General features: G+C 43.4%; 1 protein-coding gene across 1 annotated transcript in view; it reads left to right on the top strand.

Annotated features, from left to right (window-relative positions):
- The window catches only part of LOC126092502 (RNA-binding protein 42-like), a 331,306-nt gene that overhangs the window by 70,329 nt on the left and 233,841 nt on the right, over positions 1 to 27,136 (top strand). The gene's annotated exons all lie outside the window — the stretch shown is intronic.

Below are 27,136 nucleotides of genomic sequence, written 5' to 3'. Positions count from 1 at the left end.
ATCTGTTCTTTCAACAGTACATTGATGCTCCATCAATGTGGAGTCAACTCCAGTAATTGGAGAAATGCGCATCCAAGCTCTCCAGTGCTTATGGGATGTCAACTCAGCATACCAGATGTAAAGGTAGGGTGTTGTGACAGGTTACGCTTTTGCCATGTGATGCAGCAGCCAGTGCCACTCAATCTAGTCTGGGTGGAAAATTTCTGTGGCCCACCCAACATAGTGCTGGAGAAAAATATGTGCCACTAAGGGAACCACAACTGGTTGTATGATGGATTAGCACAATAAAAAGGGAAGGATGCTTTTGTGAACAGTTCTAAAGGACGTGACTACTGGCTTGTCTTACGGTAGTTTTTCTGGAAATCAAAAACATTGTGCATTTAAGTTCCCATGCTTAGCTTAGAGCTGAAGCCAGGTATTCGTAGGGGCTGTTGGATATGGGGGACGGAATACAGGGATTACAAACTGTGGAGGGATATTGATGTCTCCAGTTCAGTGAGTTAATTTTCCTGTGATTTGAAGGCAAGATTTGTGAGGACTAAGCTGAAGAGTGGCCACAGGGTACGAACTGCTGAATGATCATGTAATACGAATTCAGTCGGCTAACAAGTAGAAGGAAAAGGTTAATTTGTTAGAACAGGGATTTTACAAAACGGACTGATATCTGAACTTGCAGCACTAAGATACACAGCTTAGTATAAGTTTCAGGAATGGGCCCGTATACTGAGGTGACAAAAGTCATTGGGTAGCGATATGAGATATACAGAGGATGGTAGTATCGTGTACACAAGGCGTAGAAGGGCACCGCATTGGCGGAACTGTCATTTGTACTCAGGAGATTCATGTGAAAAGGTTTCCGACATGATTATGGCTGGATGACAGTGATTAACAGAATTTGATTGCGGATTAGTACTTTGAACTAGACACATGGGACATTCCATTTCAGAAACTGTTAGGGAACCCAGTATTCAGAGATCGACAGTGTCTAGAGTGTGTAGAGAATACCAAATTTCAGGCATTATCTCTCACCACAGACAACGTAGTGGCTGACGACCTCCACTTAACGAGCGAGAGCAACGGCATTTGCATAGAGTTGTCAGTGGTAACAGGCGAATTAACTGCAGGAATCAGTGAGGGACATCAGTGGCTTCAGATGACCAGTGTGTTGCTGTCAGCACAATAGTGCCTGTGCAAACTGATGCTGGCTCCATAATGGTACGGGCTGTGTTTACATGGAACTGAAAGTGATCATTTATTGGAAATGGTTATGTTCAACTACTTGGAGACCATTTGCAGCCTTTCATGGAGTTCATGTCCCAAACAGTGATTTTTTTATGAATGGCAGTGTGCTATGTCATGGGACATCAGTTGTTTGTGACTGGTTTGGAGAACATTCTGAATAATTAGAGCAAGTGATTTGGCCACCCAGATCACCAACTTGAATTCCATCAAACATTTATGGGGCATAATTGAGGGCTCAGTTTCTGCGCAAAATCCTGCACCTGCAACACTTTCGCAATTATGGACAGCTATAGCGGCAGCATGGCTAAGTATTTCTGCAAGGGACTTCAAATGGCTACTAATGTATGTCGTGGATGCTGTGCAGAAAAGATCCCGTAACAATGACGGAGAGTCTTTGCATTTGGCAGTATAAATGACCACCCAATTTCCCCCCCATCTGGCAACATAAATGACCACACAATCCCCCCCCCCCCCCCTCCTCACCCTTTTTACGTGCAATTTGTGATCTTGTTGGTTGTCTGATTGTTCCGTTTTCCTAACTATCTGTTCAGTGTATGAATTGTGTGGATAGCTGCAACATGTTAATAGAGTGATATATCAGACATGTCAGTCAAGTGTCGAGTGAGAACAATGGAGCTTACTTCTAACGGCAAAGTTGTGGAAACTAGTACTGGGAGAACACGGAGTGAAGAGATGTGCGATATGTAATGGTGGCAAAGATTATAGATCTGGTCCTGGTCAAGGTAGAAGAAGACAAAAGATAGGATAGCATCAATGGTGTGCCAATTGAGTAAGAAAAAAGGGACGGGCCGGGGCAGAAAGTAACTGAGTAGAGGCTGAGCACAGCTGCTTCCCACTGCTGAAAACATAGAGCGGCAGAGTAAACTGTTACATATCTCTGCTTAGTAGATTAAGGAACCACACACATTCAATTTACTGTTCTCCACTAGTTCCAAACTTGCTGCAGGAGTAAAGAAACCCATACATCCCCACATTGCAGTCCAAAGTCTGAAGTATTTATTAGGTACTGCCAAGGTGGTGAGGGCGAACGTATGTGATACTGGGGAAATGAGGTGTAATGTGGCAGGTAGAGGCATAGGCAGAACAGAGGCCTCAGAGGACTTGAGATACTGATAAGAATTAGGTACCACTGACTCTGTCTGCTGTGTGACAGGGCTCAGAGGAATTAACAGAGAAAGACGGCCATGTTGAGATGGACTTGAGTGTGGTACTGCAAGGTAACACAGAGACATGTACTGACTGTTTTGTGCTGTAGAGAATGAATAGCAGTGGCAAAAATTCCTTGTCGATTAACAACCATATGAGAAAGTCATGAATGTTTGAGAACTGATCTTCACAAACAGATTCAGGAGAAGAATGTCATTGATGCATTTTGTTTTTGGGGTTTTGTGTGGGATAGGCCCGTCACAGAATATGGAGGTGGGCACACTTTTTCCTGTTTTACTTAAGACAGCTTGGTACCGTGTATCCAAGAAATGACAAGGGGAGTGTTAGCAACATTGGAGCTGCCAAGGATGTGCTATTAGATGTAACGTGTGTGAATAAACAAGCCATTGACATTGCCTATAGAATCATTTCAATTTATATTATACTGGGGAATTTGGGGGGGAAAAAAAAACTATTTGGTACCAGCAATACTGCTTTACATTTATACCCCGAGTTTTTAAGCAAAACCATGAGTTTTGTGTTTCAAGAAGAAACTATTGCATCAGAGAAAATCAGTAAATGTTTACACATGATCTTGCTGTTCCTCACTAAATTTGCAGCACAGAACGTTTCTTTTATCAGGCCCAAAACACTATATCTCATCGTGCAGTAAAACAAAATTAAAGATGCAACCCAGTAATCATGTGTGGTCATGATATGTGTTCTAATATGGAGGGTTTTTTGCTGTAAACAACCAATTCAGTTATCAGTAAGGGTAATTTTGACACACGAAATGCAGTTGCATGTGGAGAAGATGTCAGGAATAGTAAAGTGATCTCCAGACCATCTTGAAATCAAGGGATAGGGTCACCGGTCAAAGGAATATTTAAGGAATAGGTTTAAATTTTTTTTTATTTCAAACACCCCAGTTAAGTCTTAACAAGTATTTTTCCATTTAGCTTAGGACGTGCCTACAAGATCCAGGCTGTCTGCTTTTCAGAACCGAGGTAGGTCTATCCAGTTGTGCTGCTGACAAGAGACACTTTCAGCCTTTTGCTGAGTTTGGTGGGGAATCTGCTCCATTGCCTAAGCCAATAGGGAACATGAGAAACGGATCATGTGTGTGGTCACTGGAAGATTCTGAGGAGCAGAACACACTTATTTTGCTTTCTTTGTATCCAGTCTTCAGGCAGAGCATACACTGTTGGCAAAAAATTGTTGTGCAGACAGGTGGCCCAGTGGTGTCTGCCTCTTCGTTCTGGCTACTGTGCTGCTTTTGCATTCGGTATTGTTCTGCACAGTGTGCTCCTTCTTATCCCCTATATTAGCAGCCTCAAGTCCATTACACCTATACCGTAAACCCTAAATGGGATGGTACCTACCTCTATAGTAACTTGCCGAAATCATAGGGGCATGTCTGGTGTAAAGTTTATTATGCTTATTGTACAGAGTTGCCACACAAAAATCTTCATAGGGAAGTTTAGTCCGTAAGCAAAATTAAAAATATGGCAGTTGGGATCACACAACTCTCTGGGGGTATTCGAGCCTGACTGCAGACTGCAACTGTGTCTGATCTGAGCAGCAATCTGGGGTGATGGAGTATGGAGCAGGAAGGATAGCAGAATAGGAGTGAGGGAAGATGCTGTGCTGCCTGTGGGAGTGTGCAGCAATGTGGTAGGGACAGGATGGGATGCTAGGTGCAGAGTCGGGAGGCTATGCTGATGGGAAGAGCAGTAGGAGGAGGTGGAAAGGGAGAGGGGTGAGGAGAAGAGGAGAGAAGAGAACAGGAGAAAGGGAACAGACTAGTAGGTGCAGTGCTGGGGTAGGAGGCATGTGTAGTGCTGTTATGGAAGCAGGAAGGGAGTAGGTGGGTGAAGAACAGTGACTGAATGGCCATTGCCAAACTGTGGCCTAGGGACAGCTGGGCCACTCAGCTGCTGAACATGCTGCCCAACACGATGCGCTTCATTTCAGTGGCTGCATCACAGCCTGCACAATTTGGATTATTCCTACCAATCCGAAATTTTCCTAGTTGCACAGGTGGCAAATCTTCCTACAACATACTTCATTCCCATAAAACACCTGGCTGCCCCACCCCCATGCCCAGTCTCAGCCTTTGCTTCTTTAAGATACTTTTTGAAATATGTGTGGGGCATCCCTGCCTTATGTTGTATGGCTCTGGATTGAATATCTTCTTGTGTAATTTCTCTTGAACTGTGCATGACCAGTATTTTGACAAAAATGTCCTTTCAAACTCTTAGAGGCTTGCATGTGTCGGCAACTTCTGTAGCCCACAGTGCTACATCGTCCTGCACATAGCCTCTAACAAATCCAATCTTTTTGGTCCCAGTTTGTGGCAGTACCTTGCAGAAACCTTTTATGAATACCACTGGATGCGCATCGCGTTTCCTGGGTACAGACATAGAAAATTGCCTGTGCTGGATCTTATTATCGTTTATCACGTGTGTGGTCATTATGGTTTTTGTTCCTGTGCCACCAACAGTTCTGATAATATTTTCACTACTAGTGTCATTATCAACTTGTAATCTAAATTGATTGAGCTCTGCTCAAAAATTTTTTAGCGTTGAATCGTAAACCCTGAGCATTTGAACACTAATTACTTTGACTTGATCCTTAATGTCTTTTACCTCTTCTTTAATAGTTTCCACGTAAAAAGTTATTGTTTTCCTGACTGTTTTTAATTCTTGGCTAATGGTTTTGTCATCTTTTCTGTCCTTTACAAAATTACATGTTTTTATTTCTTACTGTTGTTCTCTAGTGCATTGATTTGTTTTCTGAGAATTTCATCCACATTAAGGTTTGTTCGTGACTGTTAGTCATCAAAAATCACTTGAACTCAATCCAATACTTCCTTGGCCTATGCTTTTCTCCATTCTCAGAATTTTTTATGGTGTACTTCATTGGTTGTCAAACATTTTTACTAGCTGTTGATCTTTGTGAGTCCACATACTGATTTCATTTCTAATACAGTTTCCAAACTCTGAAATTTTTGCATGCCCTAAATTTTGTTGCTGTTCCTGGAATTTATTAACCAAGCCTTGTTTGTGTTCTCTGAAAGTGCTTGACAATATTTCCTCTATTACTTCCATCTGAATGTCTTGCATAGACAAAGCCTCTATACACACGGTTAACTCTTTTCATGAATTTGCCAATAATTTTTGTGAATCTGTCAAGCTATTTACTTTTGGAGGTAATACCTCTTGCAGACCTACTACTTTCATCATTTCTAATGTCAATATATTTTACTGTTCAGTTAGCTTAGACATTTGCTAACTTAAATCCATGTTGCTCAGTTTTGCTTAGTTCACAAAACAAAGAAATAAATTTGTGTATTACCGTGACTGCAGCAAACAAACTAATTATCTTATGCTTAACACATATTAGCATAGATTTATTTTGAAAAGGGAAGTTGCCACTCACTATATAGCGGAGATGCTGAGTCACAGATAGGCACAACCAAAAGACTCACAAATAAGCTTTTGGCCAACAAGGTCTTTGTTGAAAATGGATGACAGACACACAAGCAGGTGCACGTGCACGTGCACATGCGCGCACGCACGCACTCACACACACACACACTCACACACACACACACACACACGTGCACAGTCTCTGGCAACTGAAGCCACACTGCAAGCAGCAGCAGCAATGCGTGACGGGAGTGGCAGCTGGGTGGGGGTGAGGAGGAAGCTGTGGCAGGGAGGGAGAGGGATAGTAGAGTAGGGGTGGAGGACAGTGAAGTGCTGGTGGGGAGCATGCAGGGATAAGGCGGAGAGAGGGTAGGGCAGTTATGTGCAGTCGGGAGGTTAGACAGAGGGCAGGGGAGAGGTGGAGGGGGCGGGGCGGGTGTGGAAAAGGGGAGAGAGAGAGAGAGAGAGAGAGAGAGAGAGAGAGAGAGAGAGAGAGAGAGAGAGAGAAAGACAAGACTAGGTGCGATGGTGGAATGAGGGCTGTGTAGTGCTGGAATGGGAACAGGGTAGGGCTGGAAGGGTGTGGACAATGACTAATGAAGGTTGAGGCCAGAGGGTCATGGGAGCGTGGGATATATTGCAGGGAGAGTTCCCACCTGTGCAATTCAGAAAAGCTGGTGTTGGTGGGAAGGACCCATATTGCACAGCAATGTTGCCACAAGTTCTGGAAATCAGGGACATCAGAGAATATCAGGAAATTTCAGATGTCAGGGAAATCAGAGAAATATCTGGGAAATTTGAAAAAAAAAAAGAACCCACTGGAAAAATCTCTTTTTTGTCTTAGTAGAGGAAATGTTTTGTTTACTGAGATGGCATGCGTCGTCACTGGCTGGGCGCAGCTGAGTATGTGCGCCACTTCCCTACTCCCTCATTGTTACTGCTTCTCCCCTTTCTAACACTCTCCTCAGCATGCAGTCAGTGCTGCCACCACTTCTTGGTGCTAGTCTAGCTGCCGACAACAGTCAGGGAGGCGTGAGGAGTGGTTTGCTTGGATCTGATTCTCAGAGACTCTTGATGCAGCTGCTGGAGACAGCAGTCATATGTGCGTGAGTTGCATCTGAATGATTGTGTGAATGTCTGTGTGCTCTCAATTTCTGACAAAGGCTATGGCCGAAAGTTTAGTTCTGAGAGTGTGATTGTATTTTCTACATCCCTATCTGCGGCTCAGCGATCATGTTTATGGTGAGTTGCTACCTATCCTCATTAGTATTGATTCTCAGAGTATTTGCACAAGTTATCTGTTGCATGGATTGATCAGCGATATCTCATTCATCAACATGGTGTCTGTGACATGTAAATAACTGGCCACATGAGTGGACTTCCATGACAGGCCAAAACTGCAGGCCATTTCTGTGGGTATCTCTAATGGATCGGGGCCTTTGATCTGGAGCCCATCATTTCCCACTAATGTGCAAGCCCTGCCCATCGGATCTAGACTCACCAATCTGCCTGCAGTCCAGGTCTGTTTGTGTGTGGCATAATGCGGCAGATTTTTGTGGTTTATCCAAGGACCCAGGACTGCAGTGCTCCTCAGCAGGTCGGAGGCCACGAGCGATGCATTTCAGGAATTGGACCGAGCGAGGTGGCGCAGTGGTTAGACACTGGACTCGCATTTGGGAGGACGATGATTCAGTCACGCGTCCGGCCATCCTGATTTAGGTTTTCCGTGATTTCCCTAAATCACTCCAGGCCAATGCCGGGATGGTTCCTCTGAAAGGGCACGGCCGACTTCCTTCCCCATCCTTCCCTAATCCGATGAGACCGATGACCATGCTGTCTGGTCTCCTTCCCCAAACCAACCAACTCAGGAATTGGACTGTCTCACCACAAGTACATTGTACAGTGCAGTGTTTTATAGACATTTTATTTATTCTGGTACATTTTGGCACCTTGAAAATATGTTATATATGGACGATAAGAAGAAGAAAATTGTTGCAGTCCCTGGCGGTTTGTATACTATGCAGTCGTATATTTCTCAAAAGAAAAGTCATACAGTACCTGTAAAACAATAGACATAACACAGTGGCTAATAACAGACAATAAGAACATAGTAGAACCAACATTTTATTGGTGGTCATTGGTTTACACAACTCTTCCCTGCCTTATACACTTCTTTCAAGAGGCCTACTTTTTCCTGAGGTTATTTCTGAAATCCGTGAAGGTATTTTAAATCTGTCTTGGGACTCCATGGAAAAGCGTATTTTTGTCACAAATGTCTTTCGTTTTATTGAAATCGAATAACAACAGAGGTCTTAAGGAAACACACATACCATTTGCCTTGCTTTCTCCATCTAAAAACAGTTCATTACAAAATTTGTTGATGTTAGTACTTAAGATTTTTGCTCACATAGGGGCGAAATCTACAATGTGGGCCCAGCCTTTGCAGCATCTTTTCCCATCCGTGCTGCATGTCTATGCTTGCTCTTGCTATTATTTTTTGCTTCCCTTGGGGAACATGTCTGGGGTGTTTTTGGGAATGTTCCGCACTGTCCATAGATGAAATAAGAACAGTCTCACCAATGTTTTTTGTTCCTTTTTCCTTGCTTCATTCACCTTCTCCTACCCTTCCTCCTCTTCGGCATTCGAGGCTCCTCTTTTTTCTTCTTCCTCTCTGTACACTCCTGAAGGCCAGCCCATGAGTCTTGGAGTCTGATGCATAACAAGTGACTGGGAAACAGGTAATTCCCAGCCCTGGGTTTACAGGTAGGGTTTGCAAGTACCCTCTGGGCCAGGCCAAACCCAGAGAGAGGTGATTGCTTGAGCTGCTACCTTCCCAAATTCCAATTGGTCCCTCTGTCACATGTTTGGGAGGTGTGAACAATCACCCAAGGCGGGTCTGGACCCTTGTGATGCGGGCCCCTGTTGAAAGGAGTGCGCCATCGGAGATGCTGAAAATCATGGGAGGGGGGATTTTCTAAAAATGAGCCAATCATCCTCACAATCAACATCTACAAAACATAAACGGAATGAGGCTAAAAATTCAAAGACCCTCCCAGCTGCACCATGGTTCCTCATGGTTTCACGTACTGAAGACAGTCAGTCCTTCGCAGTGGTAAATCTGTTTGTTATTCAGAAAGCTGTTGGTGCAATTGCCAACCCTGTGAAATCCTACTCTCGTTTACAGAACGGCACTTTGCTTTAGGAGACTACTTCTGATTCTCAAGCACAATAACTGCTTGCTGCTTCACTTCTCCACAGCTACCCTGTTCGTGTCGAGGCCCATAGAACTCGAATTCTTCCTGTGATGTTATTTACACTAGGCTGTTCGACTGTCTGACAAAGGCTGAAATACAATCATACCTCTCTGATCAGCATATCATTGCCATCTGTTGGGTGACGAAAAAAGTAGATGCCTCCTTAGTGATCATATACAGTCTTTTTCTCACCTTAAATTGAGCGGTGCTTCTGTCCAAGATCAAAGCAGGCTATGAGGTTCTCACAGTCCATCCATACATCCCGAACCCAATGTGCTGCTACCAGTGTCATCGTTTCAACCACACCTGAATGTTTTGTCGACACCCAGCCAAATGTGTAACCTGTGGTAGGGATACACACATGGGCCATTGTCGCCTCCTTCTCCCTGCTGTATCAACTGCAGTGGCGACCATTCCGCTTCCTCTCAAGATTGTTCCATGTATCTCAATGAGAGGGCTGTCCAGGAGATCCAGGTAAAGGAAAAAGATCCTTACCTGGTTCCTCGCAAGTTATTGGCTAGTTGCCAACCCTGCATTCTACCATCTGGCACTTATAGTACCGTTTTTGCTACATTTCGCTCCGTGATGGATTTGACCACGCAGACATGCAACCTCGAATTCAGCTCTGGGGTTGTGAAATTGCTCAGTGTCGAGGTAGCATCGCCATCCCCCCATTCAGCTGTGCAAGAAGCCATCAAACTCTCGCTTCAAGGGCAAAGTCATCAGGTACACAACTTGCAGGTCGGAAAGTCAGAAGGAATACTCCCGTGAAGACTTTCTACGTTCCTTCAGCCAACCAACACTTCAGTTTTGCTCTGCTAACTGGAAAGGCTTGAAGAAGTCCAACAAAGGCAAACGGTCTTCTCCATTGCTGACTCGAAGATCCTCTTCGACGCTGTTGCCATGTGATACCTTCCCCCGGCCAGCCTCTGTGTCGATGGTGCACACCACCAATTCGTTTTTCTGCACTGGTCTCCGCAGGCCGACAGCAGAAGAATGCGGACGCTTCTGTGGACCTCATGGAGTGGGATCCTTCTGCCTCTGTGCCCTGTAGCAGCGAGTCTTTGCAGGCTGGCACTAGGCAGCTGCCGAGGTGACACCCCTTCATTTTTTCCTCATCGTGACTCTCCTCCAATGGAACATTCACAGCCTTCGATCCAACAGAAAGAATTTATGGCTGCTTGTAGAATCACAGTGTCCTCTTGTACTCTGCCTTCAGGAAACAAAATTGTGTCCTCATGACCGCTTTGAGCTTTTACATTTCTTCCTGGTCCGATTTGACCTTCCAATCGGCATTCCATCTCATGGGGGAGTCTTACTGCTCATATTGGATGATGTTCATAGTCTTCATAGTCAACCCATCTCTCTGACTACATCTTCAGACTGTTGCAGTTTGCCTTTTCTTTCCTCACTTGACCTTTTCCCTTTGTGCCATTTACTTCCCTCTGTCATTTGATGTCACCAGGGCCAACTTCCTCCAGCTTATTGGGCAGCTACCTCAACCATTTTTGCTGCTCGGAGACTTTAATGCTCACCATCCCATTTGGGGTTTTCCCAGAACCTGTCAGAGAGGAACCCTCTTGGCTGACTTTCTTAATCAACTTAACTTTTTCTGCCTTAAAACAGGAGCACCCACTCTCCTTTCAGACTCCTTGCACACCTATTCCCATTTGGACCTATCCTTCTGCACTGCCCATCTTGCTCATCGTCTCGAGTGGTCCGTTCTTTCTGACACCTACTCGAGCAACCATTTCCCATGTGTTATCCATTTGCTGACTCTTACCCCACCTCATTGCACACCCAAATGGCAGCTTATTAAGGCCGACTGGAGGCTTGAGTCCTCCCTTACAACTTTTGACGAACACGATTTCCCCAGTTGTGATGATCAATTGGAATATCTTACAAACATTATCCTTACCACCGCAGAACATTCCATTCCTCGCACTTCTTCTTTACTACACCATGTCCCGGTCCCGTTGTGGACTGAGGCATGCCGAGACACAATTCGCGCACAGAGATGTGCTCTCTGCATTTTATCCATCATCCTACGATGGCAAACTGCATTCATTATAGAGAGATGTCTGCACAGTATCATCGCGTTCTTCAGGGTAACAAAAAAGCTAGCTGGATTCATTCACTAGTTCTTTTAAAGTTCCACACCCTCTTCCGTCACGTGGGCCAATCTCCGACGGCTCTCTGGGACCAAGATACATTCCCCAATTTGCAGCCTGACTGTAGCAGACAATGTTATCATGGATCCTATTACTATCTACCCATTTTGCGGAAATTTCGGGCTACTTCCACTATCACTCTGCCTTCCTCCTCTGTAAATGAGCAGAGGAGGCTCAGGTGATATCTATCCCTTCTCAGAATCATGAGTGATATAATGCTGCCAGTTTTACATATTCTGCAGGGAAGTGTGTGTGTGTGTGTGTGTGTATTTTAATCATTCTTGTTATATTTTGAATTTACCTGAATTACAAATGTGGGATACTATTCTCCATGTAAGGTTTCTGGGCTTCATTTAGACTTCAGACTGTCATAGTTACCACATCTAAAGGACCTGAAGGCAAAAGTCCAGAACGCACTGCACATATTGAGGTATATTAGGCACAGGTCATGGGGACTGGACAGGGTTTGTCTGCTTCAGTTTTATAAGACCTTTGTGCAATTGAGGCTAGATTATGGATGCACAGAGCATTGAACAGTGAGACCTTCATACTTAAAGATCATTGATGCTATATGCCATTAGAGTATCAAACTGGCAATCGGGGCTTACTGGACCAGACCCATACCCAGTGCTGAGGCTGGTAAACCACCACTTACCATCTGGCAGCAACTCCTCACGGTGTGTTGAGAATGTACCTTCCTCTCTATGCCAACTCCCCTTGCATACCATACCGTTGCTCATCCAGCAATAGAACGCCCCTTTAACAATCGTTCGTGAGTAACGAGGCCGCTCGGGACACGTGTGATGTGTGTGCTGGAGTCCCTGAGTGTGGGACATGCACAGGCTCAGATCCAAGGTTTTATCTGACTGCCATCCTGGGCACTGCAGAGCCCCAGAGTAATTTTAGATTTACTGCAGTATGGGAGAGGTTGCACTGCTGCGTATATTTTTAATACATTATTTCCCAACGTCTTAAATAAGTACCTCCTCCTACATTAAAGGCTGGGAAAGGAAGTGACTTCCTGCTGCGTGCCAGGTCACATGGGTATTGTGGGGAATGAAAGGGCAGACGTAGTAGCCAAGGAGATGTTTGGTGAACCTCAATTAGTTCAGTGTGCTCTCCCCCTGCATAATATCACCTCACTGTTGAGGTACAGTGTCATGCGTCGGTGGGGGGTGAGTGGCTGGAAATAACAGACGATAAGCTCCATCTCGTAGAGCCTGCAATGTGACTGTGGCTTTCCTCCTACCAGCCACAGAGAAGAGAGAAAGAAAATTGCTTACTTGTCTCTGCTTAGGCCACAGCCCTATGATGCACAGCTTCTTGCTCTGGCAAGAGGTCTCTCTAATGTGTGGTAATGTGGCAAACAGATCATAGTGTGCCATATTTTATTTAAGTATGCTTCATTTTCAGACCAGAGGGCAGCAGCAGATGATTTACCAGATCTCCCTGCTAAGTGACTGTCGAATGGACATAATTAGAGTTTTAAAGTTCCGTGAATTGTCTAACATGTTTCCTTAACATGTTAACAGGGTGACTGGTTCACCTATGTTTTTTGTAAGTGGTCAGCCAGTCACATTTCTCTTTTTCTTTAACTTAGCGCCTCTGTAATTTTACTTACCTTTTAATCCTTGATACAGCACTTTTCATTCTTTCTCCTTTGTCTTAAGGCATGTAAGATAGAGTGATTGTGTGGTTCAATGTTAGTGAGGTGGAAGTGAGTGCATGAGTGTCATCTTGTAGGTTTCATCCTCACTGTGTGATTACAATTTTAACCACATTTGTTTCTTTTAATATGTGTAATGGTGCTGATAAACTTGCTGTTGAGTGCCCATAAAAACAAAACACCTGTAGGCGGGCGCGTGCGCGTTCACACACACACAAACACACACACACACACTTGAATACTATAGATGAAAATTTAACAGGAAGAAAATTTAGAATTTAGCAATAAAAATTTGTGATACCACCCTGACTGACTAGGTGATCTGCATGCGATATCCATTCTCTTATGTCTTTCCTGTGGTTCCCATTGTGATGATGAAACTATGGTAATGTGGAATGAGTCTAGGTGTAAACTGGTAGAGTGAAGTAGCTCTCAGAAACTGATTGTGTATGCTTTATTAACTGTTAACCTTAATTAGTATTCTTCATTGTCTTTCTGCCAAAAAAGGCTGAAAATGAACATAGTTCTACCAGGGAATATGCTAATTTGGTAAAAAGACTGCAGCTTTCTCCATTCTATTAAATAGCTGTTGATGACGACTTTTCTGATTGTCAGAGAAAAACTGTTATCTACATATTGTAAGGCTAGAAGCTTATTTACAAGGCCAGTATTTTTATTCAGCCTATGATAGGGCTTGAAATTAATGTGACAGTGAGTAACAGAAAATTCTGGAGTGCAGATGCTGCATTCATATATTTGACTATATTTCAGCATAATGACTGTGACAACTGAAATGTTTGCTGCAATGATATACCATTTTTACTGTGTCCTCTGTAAGAAAAGTCTGATATCAGTCGGTTGAACGGTCGTCATAATGCCCTGCACTTTCTCATCTGAGATGTGACTGACTGGTCAGCCATTTCTTCACCAGTGAAAACAAGTGGAAATTTTAGTGCCATATCCATTATAGCAGACCTATACTTCCAGTTAATTAGGATTTTTAAATGACATGTGCAGCTACTGTTCCCTGTTGTTTGGGAAAGACATCTATTATGAAGAATAATGAAAACCAAGATAAGTGTAGATTCAGTTATTACCAAATTGTTATCATGTGACTACTTTTTGCATGATAATGACTGAAATAAATTTTATTAAAAAATTGGAATAAATAAACCAATCTGTTATAGTTTAAGATTGAAAATTATTTAAGAATGGTTGCCAACTCATTGTGTGGGCATAAATTACTGTATGATTATTAAACAATGGAAAATCCAGGATGGAATGTAACAATACCAGAGAAGGAATGTTGCTACTCACCATATAGCGGAGAATGCAGAGTCGTGATTGGCACAACAAAAAGATTCTCACAAATATAGCTTTTGGTCATTAAGGCCTTTTTCAGCAGTAGACACACATACACACATGCATACACACACACTCATGCAAACGCAACTTGCACACACATGTGCAGTCTCAGAGAGCTGAAACCACACTGTGAGCCGCAGCACCAGTGCATGATGGGAGTGGCGACTGGGTGCGGATAAGGAGGAGGCTGGGGCAGGGAGGGCAGTATGGTGGGAGTGGCAGACAGTAAAGTGTTGCAGTTTAGACGGAGGTTAGGAGAGAAGGTGTGGAGGGTGGAGGGGGTAAGTAGCGGAAAGGAGAGAAATAAAAAGAAGAAATTAAAAGACTGGGTGTGGCGGTGAAATGACGGCTGTGTAGTGCTGGAATGGGAACAGGGAGGGAGCTGGATGGGTGAGGACAGTGACTAACGAAGGTTGAGGCCAGGAGGGTTATGGGAATGTAGGATGTATTGCAGAGAAAGTTCCCACCTGCTCAATTCAGAAAAGCAGGTGTTGGTGGGAAGGATCCATATGGCACAGGCTGTGAAGCAGTCATTGAGATGAGGGATATAATGTTGGCAGCGCGTTCAGCAACAGGGTGGTCCACTTGTTTTTTGGCTACAGTTTGTCGGTGGCCGTTCATGGGCCATCTAGAGGAATCCTTCCTAAAAACCCAGAATCCTAAACCCCTCAGCTGGTTCAGATTCATTGATGACATCTTTGCTATCTGGATTGAAGGTGAGGACACCTAATTAACATTTGTCCAGAACCTCAACAACTTCTCCCCCATTTGCTTCACCTGGTCCTACTCAACCCAACAAGCCACCTTCCTAGATATTGATCTTCACCTCAGAGATGAATACATCAGTACCTCCGTCCATATCAAACCTACTAACCACCAGCAATACCTCCACTCCATTCCAAGAAGTCCCTTCCGTACATCCTAGCCACCCATGGTCGTCGCATCTGCAGTGACGAGCAGTCCCTCTCAAAATATACCGAGGGTCTCACTGATGCCTTCACTGACGGTAATTAAATCTACCATCCTTGTACAAAAACAAATCTCCTGTGCCTTATCTTTCCAGTCTCCCACCAACTCCCAAAGTCCCACAGTCTGGCCACTGAGGAGCATTCCCCCCATAACTCAGTACCATCTGGGACTTTAGCAACTGAATTACGTTGTCTGCCAGGGTTTCGATTACCTCTCATCGTGCCCTGAAATGCGAAAAGTCCTGCCCACTATCCTTCCCACCCCTCCTACTGTGGTATTCCGCCATCCACCGAACCTACACAATATACTCGTCCATCCTTACACAACCCCTGCTCCCAATCCCTTACCTCATGGCTCATACCCCTGTAATAGACCTAGATGCAAGACCTGTCCCATACATCCTCCTACCACCACCTACTCCAGTCCGGTCACTAACATCACCTATCCCATCAAAGGCAGGGCTACCTGTGAAACCAGTCATGTGATTTACAAGCTAAGCTGCAACCACTTTGCTGCATTCTATGTAGGCATGACAACCAACAAGCTGTCTGTCCGCATGAACAGCCACCGACAAAGTGTGGCCAAAAAACAAGTAGACCACCCTGTAGCTGAACACGCTGCCAAACATGATACCCCTCATCTCAATGACTGCTTCACAGCCTGTGCCATACAGATCCTTCCCACCAACACCAGATTTTCTAAATTGTGCAGGTGGGAACTTTCCCTGCAATACATCCTACGCCCCCGTAACCGTTGTGGCCTCAACCTTTGTTAGTTACTGTCCTCACCCATCCAGCCCCCTCCCTGTTCCCATTCCAGCACTACACAGCCATCATTTCACCCCCACTCTCAGTCTTGTAATTTCTTTTATTTTTATTTTTATTTTTATTTTTATATCTCTCCTTTCTGCTACTTACCCCCTCCATCCTCCACACCTTCTCTGCTAACCTCCGTCTAAACTGCAACACTTTACTGTCTGCCACTCCCACCATACTATCCCTTCCCCTCCCTGCCCCAGCCTCCTCCTTATCCGCACCCAGTCGCCACTCCCATCATGCATGGTGCTGCTACTCACAGTGTGGTTTCAGCTCTCTGAGACTGTAGACGTGTGTGTGTGTGTGTGTGTGTGTGTGTGTGTGTGTCTACTGCTAACAAAGGCCTTAATGGCTGAAAGCTTTGATTGTGCGAATCTTTTTGTAGTGCCTATCACAGCTCAGCATCTCCACTGTATGATTATTAATCGTTTATAACTGTAATTATGGACTAATCATTGAATTGTAATCAGGCAAGAATGGAACAAAAGCACTGATTGAGCTCAGATGTAAAAACACAGTTAATACCATGAATTAAGTTTATCAAAAAACCAGCAGAATAAATTGTACTGAACATGTGCATAAAAGTTAATAGTTTGTAAAGCAGTTTGTGTAATGGACCTACATTATTCATTTTAATGCTAACTGTCAATGTTCTTAAAGATGCACTTGTCCATAAATACTTGCTTTCTATTGTAGTAAGTTATTTATGGAAAGTTCATAGTATTTCATTAGTTTGTGGATATGAGCAGTTAGCAGTGCACACAAGAAACATGAAATGTACTACTGTTAAGTAATATTTTGTCAATATTCATTTACTCCTTTATTTTTAAGCATTATTCTTTAACTAGTTGTTTTACCAAGCAACAAAGTTCACTGCTGTTAAATGAATTTTTTGGATAGTACTCAGTTTTGTGAGTTTCTTTTCTTTACCGTAGTTACTGAAATTAAATAACCTCATTATTTTCAATATTTTACTTTTCTGGAATCAATAATGGTGATGGAATAGGACCCTGTTAGGCAAATGATTGAGGCAAAGTTCATTTACACTGTAACACTTGCTGCACTAAACAGTCTGTTATTCAGTAGAGAAAAGCTGCTACACTGGCTAGCTTTGTACAATTTAAAGATGAAACTGGTTGGATCTTCACTTCCAGTGACAATACTCCTTACATCAAATGTATTCTGTGGCTGTAGCAAATTTCCCTGACTAGGGCAGTGTTTGTACTGCATCGTAAATACAATAGGACCTTTTAATTAGTTTGTTTGAATTAATTCTTTGAGATGTACTTATATGACAATATTAATAAAACAATAAAAGGTATGCATGACAGAATTTACATCGCAATTATATTATGGTTACAGAATTAATTATGTGAAAAAATTATGACACTGTTATACCATCACATTCTGTTTGAGTTGTTGTAGAGTTGATGCAGCAGCATGCAGTTTCACATAGGTGCACAGCAAAATTACTTCTTACAAGGGCAAGCATTTCACTTTGTTTTTAATGGATCTGCATGGCCTTTGTAGTGTCTCTCAATATGCGGCCTCATTTATAGTTGCCCTGGTAACATGAGTTCAGCTAACAAAGCACTGTTTTTGTCACATATGATTTTGCCGTAAGAACATTGTTGAAGGTTTGAACTTTTTTGGTTTATATTGGGAGTGGGTAGTCACGCACTGTTGTAGTTGCTGTTTTTTGTGTAAGTTTTGTTGTCTGTAATAGTTTTGTTGAACAAATTCTTACCTCCCTATTGTAATGCTACAGAAATATTGATGCTGAATCTGTTTGCCAAGTGTCATGGTTGTTAGTCAGCATTCTGAGCATTCACCCTGCAAAAGGTTTGCTATTCAAGTGCCTCTGTAACACTGCTTTTAAAATAGAATCATGGAAATTTTGAGAAGTCATTCATGGCTTTAGAATCAGAAACCTATGTCTAGAACAATTTATCCATATGCTGCACAAGATCTTCACTCACCACAGACTTTTGTCTGTGACCAAAATTGTTGTGTGTATCTGTTTGTCCTTCATATGTGCTGCATCACTCTCACACCAAGTCCTCTCCTGTAAAGTTGTGAATGTATGCCACACTCATCGTGTACTGAATTTCTGCTGCATTAAACCGTTGCTTGAGTAATAGTCTGCACTTTTCTACTCACGAGAAAGTCGAAAAGAGTAAATGCTCAATGCAAAGCTTCTTTTCAGGAGTCATTCATTCTCAGCAAACTATAATGGCAGATGGAAATCGTGTTGAGCAGCACTAGTCATTGCTTCTTTCCAAGTCATCAGAGCCATTGTAGCATTATTGCAGGCTGTAAAAAGCGTTAGAGAAGAAAAGAAAAATAACGCTTTGAGAGACTTATTGGGACAGAATCCTCTTTAATTGTATCTCGACTGTTCACACAACCAAGGGTTGCCCTACCACTGATAATCTTGTGTCCTTTGAGTCTGCTATCCGAACAGCCTTTTCCAGATGTCAAAACCTGGTTGCCGTCTTTTTTGACTTGCGTAAAGCATACAACATGACCTGGTGACATCATATCCTTGCCACATGAGTGGGGTCTCTGGGGCCTGCTCCTGATTTTTATCTAAGACTTCCTGTCGCTCCATACTTTCTGTGTCTAAGTTGGTGCCTCCCATAGTTCCCCTCGTATTCAGAAGAATGGCATTCCACAGGGCTCTGTATTGAGTGTCTCTCAATTTTTAGTGGCTATTAACAGTCTAGCAGCAGCTGTAGGGCTTTTGGTCTCACCTTCTCTGTATGTGGAAGACTGTTGCATTTTGTACTGCTCCTCCAGTAGTGGTGTTGCTGAGCAGTGCCTACAGGGAGCCATTCACAAGGTGCAGTCATGGACTCTAGCCCACAGATTACAGTTTTCAGCTGTGAAGTCTTCTGTCTTGCACTTCTGTCGGCATCATTCCGTTCATCTGGAACCAGAACTTTACATTAATGACAATCCACTCACTGTAGTGGAGACATATAGATTGTTAGGACTGGTTTTCAATGCCCGTTTGACTTGGCTACCTCACCTTCTTCAGCTTAAGTGGAAGTGCTGGCAGCACCTCAATGCCCTCCGCTGCCTGAGGAACATCAACTAGGGTACAGATCGCTCTACACTGCTGCAGCTCCACAGAAGCCTTGTTCAAACCAGCCTTGACTGTGGGAGTGTGGTTTACAGTTTGGCGGCACCCTCAGCATTGCGTTGACTCTACCCAGTGCACCACTGTGGCAGTCGCCTAGCGACGGGAGCTTTTAGAACAAGTCTAGTGACCAGTGTCCTGGTGGAGGCTGGAGTCCCTCCATTGCAGATCCAACATGCACAACTGCTCCCCAGTTATGTTGCACACATTCATAGTTCTCCTGAGTCTCCGAATTACTGTCTCCTTTTCCCACTCGCAGCAGTTCATCTCCCGCATCGGCAGCCCAGGTCAGGGCTAATGATTGCAGTTCACGTGCGATCCTTTCTGTCTGAACTGGAGTCCTTCCCTTTACCACCTCTACTTGGGGTCCATTCACATACACCTCCAAGGTTTACACCTCAGCCAAAGCTTCATCTGGACCTTTTGCATGGCCCTAAGGACTGTGTTAACCCTTCTGCTCTCTGCTGTTACTTCCTCTCAATTCTTGACGTGTTCAGGGGCTCTGAAGTCGTTAACACCGAGGACTCGATGGCTGATGGTATTGTTGGCTTATCCTGTGTCCACAGAGGCCATATTGAACAGCATTCATTGCCCGCTGGCTGCAGTGTATTCACTGCAGAGCTTGTGGCCGTATCTCGTGCACTTCAGTACATCCATTCCTATTCTGGTGAGTTATTTCCTCTCTGTTCTGACTCCCTGAGCAGCTTGCAAGCTATCGACCAGTACTACCCTCGCCATCCTTTGGTAGCGACCATCCGGGAGTCCATCTCTGCACTGTAACGGTTCAGTCGTTCAGTGGTGGTTGTGCGAACCCCAGGACACGTTGGAATCCCAGGCAATGAACTTGCTGACAGGTTGACCAAACAGGCTATGCGGGAACAGCTTCTGGAGATGGACATCTCCGAAACAGACCTGCATTCTGTCTTAACGCCGCAAGGTTTTTCAGCTTTGGGAGAATAGAATGGCATAACAGTATACACAACAAACTGTGTTTTCCTGCGGGCTTCTTGCAGGGACTCTGTTGTCCTTTGTTAGCTCCGCATTGGTCATACGTGACTAACACATAGTTACCTCGTCCGTTGAGAGGACTCACCTCAGTGCCGCCACCGCTGTTGCTCACAAATGACAGTCATCCACCTTTTGCTGGACTGCCCACTTTTAACCACTTTATGGCAGTCTTTTAACTTTCCCAGCACCTTACCTTTGGTATTGGGTGACAATGCCTCTACAGCAGCTTTAGTTTTACATGTTATTCGTGAGGGTGGGTTTTGTCCTTTGATCTAAGTTTTAGCGCATGTCCTTTGTCCCTATGTGTCCTCTACCCTAGTGCTTTTAGGGTGGAGGTTTTAATGTGTTGCAGAGTGGCTAGCTTCTCCTTTTTATTCTCAAGGTCAGCCAGCCACGGTAATCTGCTTTCTTGTATTAATTTCTTCTACTTTTTTCTTGCATCTCTCTGTGTTTTCTTGTCCTCTTTTGTTCTTTGTAGTATTTGTTGCCTTTCTGTTGTTCTTGTCAATTTCCTTCCTTTCCGTATTGTGCTCTATGTCTTGTTTGTTTTCTTCTTTCCCCTGTATGATTGTTTTTACAGGAACAAGGGACTGATGACCAAGCAGTGACTAAATGTGCGTCCTCATCTGACAATCAGTTTATGAGAGAAAGGAAAGTTTATATTTAACTTAAGTTTATTGTATGAAAACAATATCCATCATAATCATTTTGTCTGGAGATAATTGAATAAATAATTTCATGAGTAATACTAATTAACCAAATTAAATCAGAAAAAAATGGATTTTCTGGTTCCACTTCGTTGCAAAAGGTTTGTGTCTGTGTGTGTGTGTGTGTGTGTGTGTGTGTGTGTGTGTGTGAGAGAGAGAGAGAGAGAGAGAGAGAGAGAGAGAGAGAGAGAGAGAGGATTATTTATTGTAAATCCGGATTGATTTGCTGTGAGCCTCCTTTAATACATTTACATTAAAATCCCTGCAAACTGACAATCCTATGTTTTTCTGCGGCATAATCCCAAAGAAAACAGGTGTTGACAGATGTGAAAATTACCAAACTATCAGTTTAATAAGCTACAGCTGCAAAATACTAACGCGAATGCTTTACAGACAAATGGAAAAACTGGTAGAAGCCAACCTTGGAGAAGATCAGTTTGGATTCCCTAGAAATGTTGGAACACATGAGGCAATACTGACCCTACGACATATGTTAGAAAACAGATGAAGGAAAGGCAAACCTACGTTTCTAGCATTTGTAGACTTAGAGAAAGCTTTTGACAATGTTGACTGGAATACTCTCTTTCAAATTCTAAAGGTGACAGGGGTAAAATACAGGGAGCAAAAGGCTATTTACAATTTGTACAGACACCAGACACCAGATGGCAGTTATAAGAGTCGAGGGACATGAAAGAGAATCAATGGTTGGGAAGGGAGTGAGACAGGGTTGTAGCTTCTCCCCAATGTTATTCAATCTGTATATTAAGCAAGCAGTAAAGGAAACAAAAGAAAAATTCGGAGTAGTTATTAAAATCCATGGAGAAAAAATAAAAACTTTGAGGTTTGCCGATGACATTGTAATTCTGTCAGAGACAGCAAAGGACTTGGAAGAGCAGTTGAACGGAATGGACAGTGTCTTGAAAGGAGGATATAAGATGAGCATCAACAAAAGCAAAACAAGGATAATGGAATGAGTCGAATTAAGTTGGGTGTTGCTGAGGGAATTAGATTAGGAAATGAGGCACTTAAAGTAGTAAAGGAGTTTAGTTATTTGGGGAGCAAAATAACTGATGATGGTCGAAGTAGAGAGGATATAAAATGTAGACTGGCAATGGCAAGGAAAGCGTTTCTGAAGAAGAGAAATTTGTTAACATCGAGTATGGATTTAAGTGTCAGGAAGTCGTTTCTGAAAGTATTAGTATGGAGTGTAGCCATGTATGGAAGTGAAACATGGACGATAAATAGTTTGGACAAGAAGAGAACAGAAGCTTTCGAAATGTGGTGGCACAGAAGAATGCTGAAGATTAAATGGGTAGATCACATAAATGAGGAGGTATTGAATAGAATTGGGGAGAAGAGGAGTTTGTGGCACAACTTGACTAGAAGTCAACTGAATAGAATTGGGGAGAAGAGGAGTTTGTGGCACAACTTGACTAGAAGAAGGGGCCAGTTGGTAGGTTATGTTCTGAGGCATCAAGGGATCACAAATTTAGCATTGGAGGGCAGCGTGGAGGGTAAAAATTGTAGAGGGAGACCAAGAGATGAATACACTAAGCAGATTCAGAAGGATGTAGGTTGCAGTAGGTACTGGGAGATGAAGAAGCTTGGATAGGATAGAGTGGCATGGAGAGCTACATCAGACCAGTCTCAGGACTGAAGACCACAACAACAACAACTTAATATGCCATTTTTCAGGAAAATTTCTTGCATTTTTGTAGTTGGACCTAATTACCGTTTGCAGTCACAAGTATTGCTTTATGAATATTAACTCTGGGATTAGTTTATTTCTGTGTTTTTAAATTTATTCTCAAGTTTTCTTAATATTATCAACTCATTCCTTTCCATACCGGACCTGATCCTGAATGCAACTCTTCAGGGAAAGGCGACATTCCCCATCAGGAATACTGCTCACTGTTCAGTTTACAGACAGACCATATCTCCCCAGCATTTCCAGCCCAGTTTTCATAAGTGAGTAGGGGGGATTCACTGTCATAGTGGTTATAGAGTGGAGCTATTTTCAGCTTAAGTGAGCACTTATCTGCAGTTATTAAGTAGGTTTTGAAATAAATGCACTCCCATAAATGGCAGGTGAGAAGTGGTTGCTTTGTAATTGGGATGCTATCAGGTCTACGTAATGTGAATGGGAAAGTGAAACGATTGGGAAATGGAAGTTATTTGAGAAAATATGGGTATATTAAAATTTTAGGAACAAAAAAAAAAAAAAAAATGTTCTTCATGTATATTGCAGAAAAGAGAGTACACCAGAGCTGACTCAATTAGAAGATTTCTGAGAGAAGCTCTTTCAGAGGGACAGAGTTCAGGCTCACATGCAGTCCTACATTTGAATTCAGCTCAGCTGAAATTTGGTTTTAAAACTGAATGTCTGCTTTGTGTGAAAGCTATTATCGATGAAGTTCTTCATAAGCAAAAGACAAAAACTCAAAAATTGCTGCAAAAGGGCCGCAATGCCTTATCCTTCAGTTAGGGCAATATAATTATTGTAAATGCACAGGAGAGGGGGGATGAATGGAAAGACACCATCTGGAGGCATATCTGCTCTTCTGGAGACCTACACACTGCAGATGCAAGATTTCATGAGGATTGGTACAAAAAGTTCTTCATAGGCTCAGTGCCCACACTGAGAAAAATGGGCACTCTGATCTGAAGGAATTTCTGCATCTATGGAGGAGATATTCAGTTACCTAGAGAGAAATGAAGAGTGCCTGTTCTCTGTAAATGAGCTCTTGGAGCAAGTTGCAGGAATACCACCTCATATAAAGGCAGTTGAAAACAGAATGATAGAAAAATTTTGGGGCCACATAGGTTTCAGCATGATTTGCACAAGTAGCACAGGTGAAATTTTTTGAATTATGTGTGGTATTCTTCAAAATGAATAGATAAGCAAGCAGAATGGAAGAGCATTCCAAAAGCTGCTGCCACAATAATCTTGAAAAATACTGAGTTACCAGTGTAAGATAATTGTTTTTTCTCACATTGTGACAAGTTCTGTGGTGGGTCTGCGGAAATGGTACCTCACATACTCCATGTCTTTGTGCTCTGCATTTCGCTAAAGAAGGGCAAACCAGAACCTTGAACGTAAGCTGTGAAACCATTGACAGTTGTGTGAAATGGATACATTGCTACTCATCATGCAGAAGAGATGTTGAGTTGCAGACTGGCACAACAAAAAGACTGCTAAACATGTGAGAATGACAACTCGTACACACATGACAACTGTCTCTGACCCTGAGGCAGGAATACAAGCAACTGCTCATGATTTGAGAAGCAGTTTGGGTGGTGGGGGTCAGGAGGAAGCTGGGGTGGGGAGAGGGAAGAGATAGCAGTGTAGAGGAGGGGGACAGGAAAGTGCTGCTTATGGGAGCATACAGGGATGTTGTTGGAACAGGGTAGGGCAGCTAGGTGCAGTTGGGAGGTTAGATTGTGAGGGCAGGGCAGAGAGAGAGGGAGGGAGGTGGAAAAGGAGAGAAGTGAGGAGGGGGGAAAAACTGTGGGTGTGTTGGTGGAGTAGAAGGCTGTGTAGTGCTGGATTGGGAACAGGGAAGGGGGATAGGTGGGTGAAGGACAGGAACGTAGGACATGTTGCCTGGAGATTTCCCACCAGCACAATTAAGAAAAACTGGTGTTGGTAGGAAGGATCCAGATGGTGAAAGCTGTGAAGCAGTGAATAATGTTGTGTTGGGCAGCATGTACAGCAACTGGGTGGTCCAGCTGTTTCTTGGCCACAGTTTAATGGTGGCATTCATGTGGGCAGACAGCTTGTTGGTTGTCATGCCATTGTACAATGCAGCACAGTGGCTCCGGTTAGGTTGTAGATCACATGACTAATTTCACATGTAGCCCTGCCTTTGATGGGACAGGTAATGCTTGTGACCAGACTGGAACAGGTGGTGGGAGGATGTATGGTACAGGTCTTGTGTCTAGGTCTATTACAGTGATATGTGCCTTGGGGCAAGGGGCTGGGAGCAGGGGTTTTGTGGTGATGGACAAGGATATTGTGTATGTTCGGTAGTCGGTGGAATAATACTGTGGGAGGGGTGGGAAAGATAGTGGGTAGATACTCCTCATTTCAAGGCAGGATGAGAGATAGTCAGAACCCTGGCAGAGAATGTGATCCAGTTGCTCCAGTACTGAGTCATGAGGGGAATGCTTCTTTGTGGCTGGACGACGAGTTTGGGGTGTTGGCTGACTAGATAGATAAGGCTGGCAGATCTGTTTCTGTACAGGGTTGGGAGAATAATTTTGGTCTGTGAAGGCCTAAGTGAGACTATTGGTATATTTCAAGAGGGACTGCTCGTCACTGCAGATGTGATGGCCACATGTGGCTGGACTGCAGTTAAGGAACTTCTTGGTATGGAGCGGGTGGTGGCTGTCATAGTGGAGGTTTTATTGATGGTTGGTATGTTTCAGATAATTGGAGGTACTGGCGTAACCATCTTTGAAGTGGAGGTCCACATAGAGGAAGGTGGCTTGTTTGGTTGAGGAGGACCAGGTGAAGCATATGGGGGAGAGGTTCTGGAGGAATTAGGATAGGGTGTCCTCACCCTCGATCCAGATCATGAAGATATCATCATTGAATTTGAACCAGGTGAGGGGCCTGGGATTCTGGCTGGTTAGGAAGACTAGTCTAGATGGGCCATTAATAGGTTGCCTTAGAATGGTGCCATGCAGATGCCCATTGCAGGACCATGGATTTGTTTATAGGTGATGCTTTCAAAGGTGATGTAATTTCGGGTGGGAGGAAGTAGTTGGTTATGGTAACCAGGAAGGAGGTTGTAAGTTTGGAATTGGTTGGATGTTGGGAAAGGTAGTATTAAATGGCAGCAAGTTCATGGGCAATAGGGATGTTAGTGTAAAGAGAGGTGGCACCAGTAGTGATGAGCAGGATGCCCTGTGGTAAAGGAATAGGAACTGTGGAGGATTGGTGGAGGAAATGATTGGTCTGTTTTATGTGGGAGGGGGTAATAGGCTGGAGGTGTTGGTCTACAAGAGCAGAGATTCTCTCTGTCGGGGCACAGGAAATGGCTACAATGGGACATTCTGGATGTTTGGGTTTATGGACTTTGGGAATCATGTAGAAGGTGAAAATTAGCTATCTATATCCCATACCCCATTGTAGAAGGTGAAAATTAGCTATCTATATCCCATACCCCATTGTTGCTATTCGCCCTCAGCCATTCATATCCCTATCTTACCTACTGTCGCACTTTTCATTCACAGGCAGTTTGGATCAAAAAATTTGAGCAATGTAGTTACTGGTTTGAGATTCAGAGGAACTTACCATAGATCCCAGCACCTGGGGTTGTTAACCATGTGTACACACTGAACAGCTGCCCCCAAGTTCAACACTCAGTATGTGTTGGACAATGTCAGTTTCACTGTCTGCTCTGTCGACAGATGGAACACTTTTCATGATGTACTCAATAAACAGAAAATAGCTCCAGTAAACACAAGCACAGTGAAGTTATTTTATCTTCTGACATAAGAGAACCAGACTGGAAATAGTGCGTGGAGGGGGTTTATAGTCTGAAACTGAAAAGCAAGCAGCACTCGTGATGGGTGAAGACACCTTCCAGAAGATCACAACTGTCACACAGAATAACTAAAAATCAATTATCCCCTCTAGCATTGTACAGCATTGTGGAAGTATTTACGTAGTTTCTGTCCATATTCATGTCTTGCATTAGTATTATTAGTAACTTGTATCTGTATTCCATTTAGTGTTAACACACTTACTGGAAAATAAAAACCCCCCTGGGCATGCTTGCACACTGTGTCACCACTGGTTCTTAAGACACACTGCAGAAGGCTTGCTATAATTTTGTGAAACACCTTGTAGTTGCTTCTTGTGGTGTATTGGGTACAGAGACTGTTTGTTCTTGCAGACAGAGTAGGGAGACCACAATATGGTGATCTGTCTTTCCTCAAACTTCTAATCTCAAACCCCTCATCCTGTCACGTGCCCAGAAAACAATTAATCCCTTAATAAGGCTGTAATGCAATGAGATGTATCAAAATTTAATGTTTGTTCTTTACCCATTCCCTTTAACAATAAACATTAATTTTATACAATTAAAACACTATTTTAAGTAATTTGTAATTTTTAAATCCTGAGGTTTGCACAAACTATTAGTTCTGGAAGAAAAATGAATATGATATTTTTTGTAGGAAATTTAATGTA

This window comes from Schistocerca cancellata, chromosome 7 (genome assembly GCF_023864275.1).
Source record: "Schistocerca cancellata isolate TAMUIC-IGC-003103 chromosome 7, iqSchCanc2.1, whole genome shotgun sequence".
NCBI lineage: Eukaryota > Metazoa > Arthropoda > Insecta > Orthoptera > Acrididae > Schistocerca > Schistocerca cancellata.
Note: the sequence above shows the minus strand (reverse complement) of the source record. Positions and strands in the feature narration are given on the sequence as shown.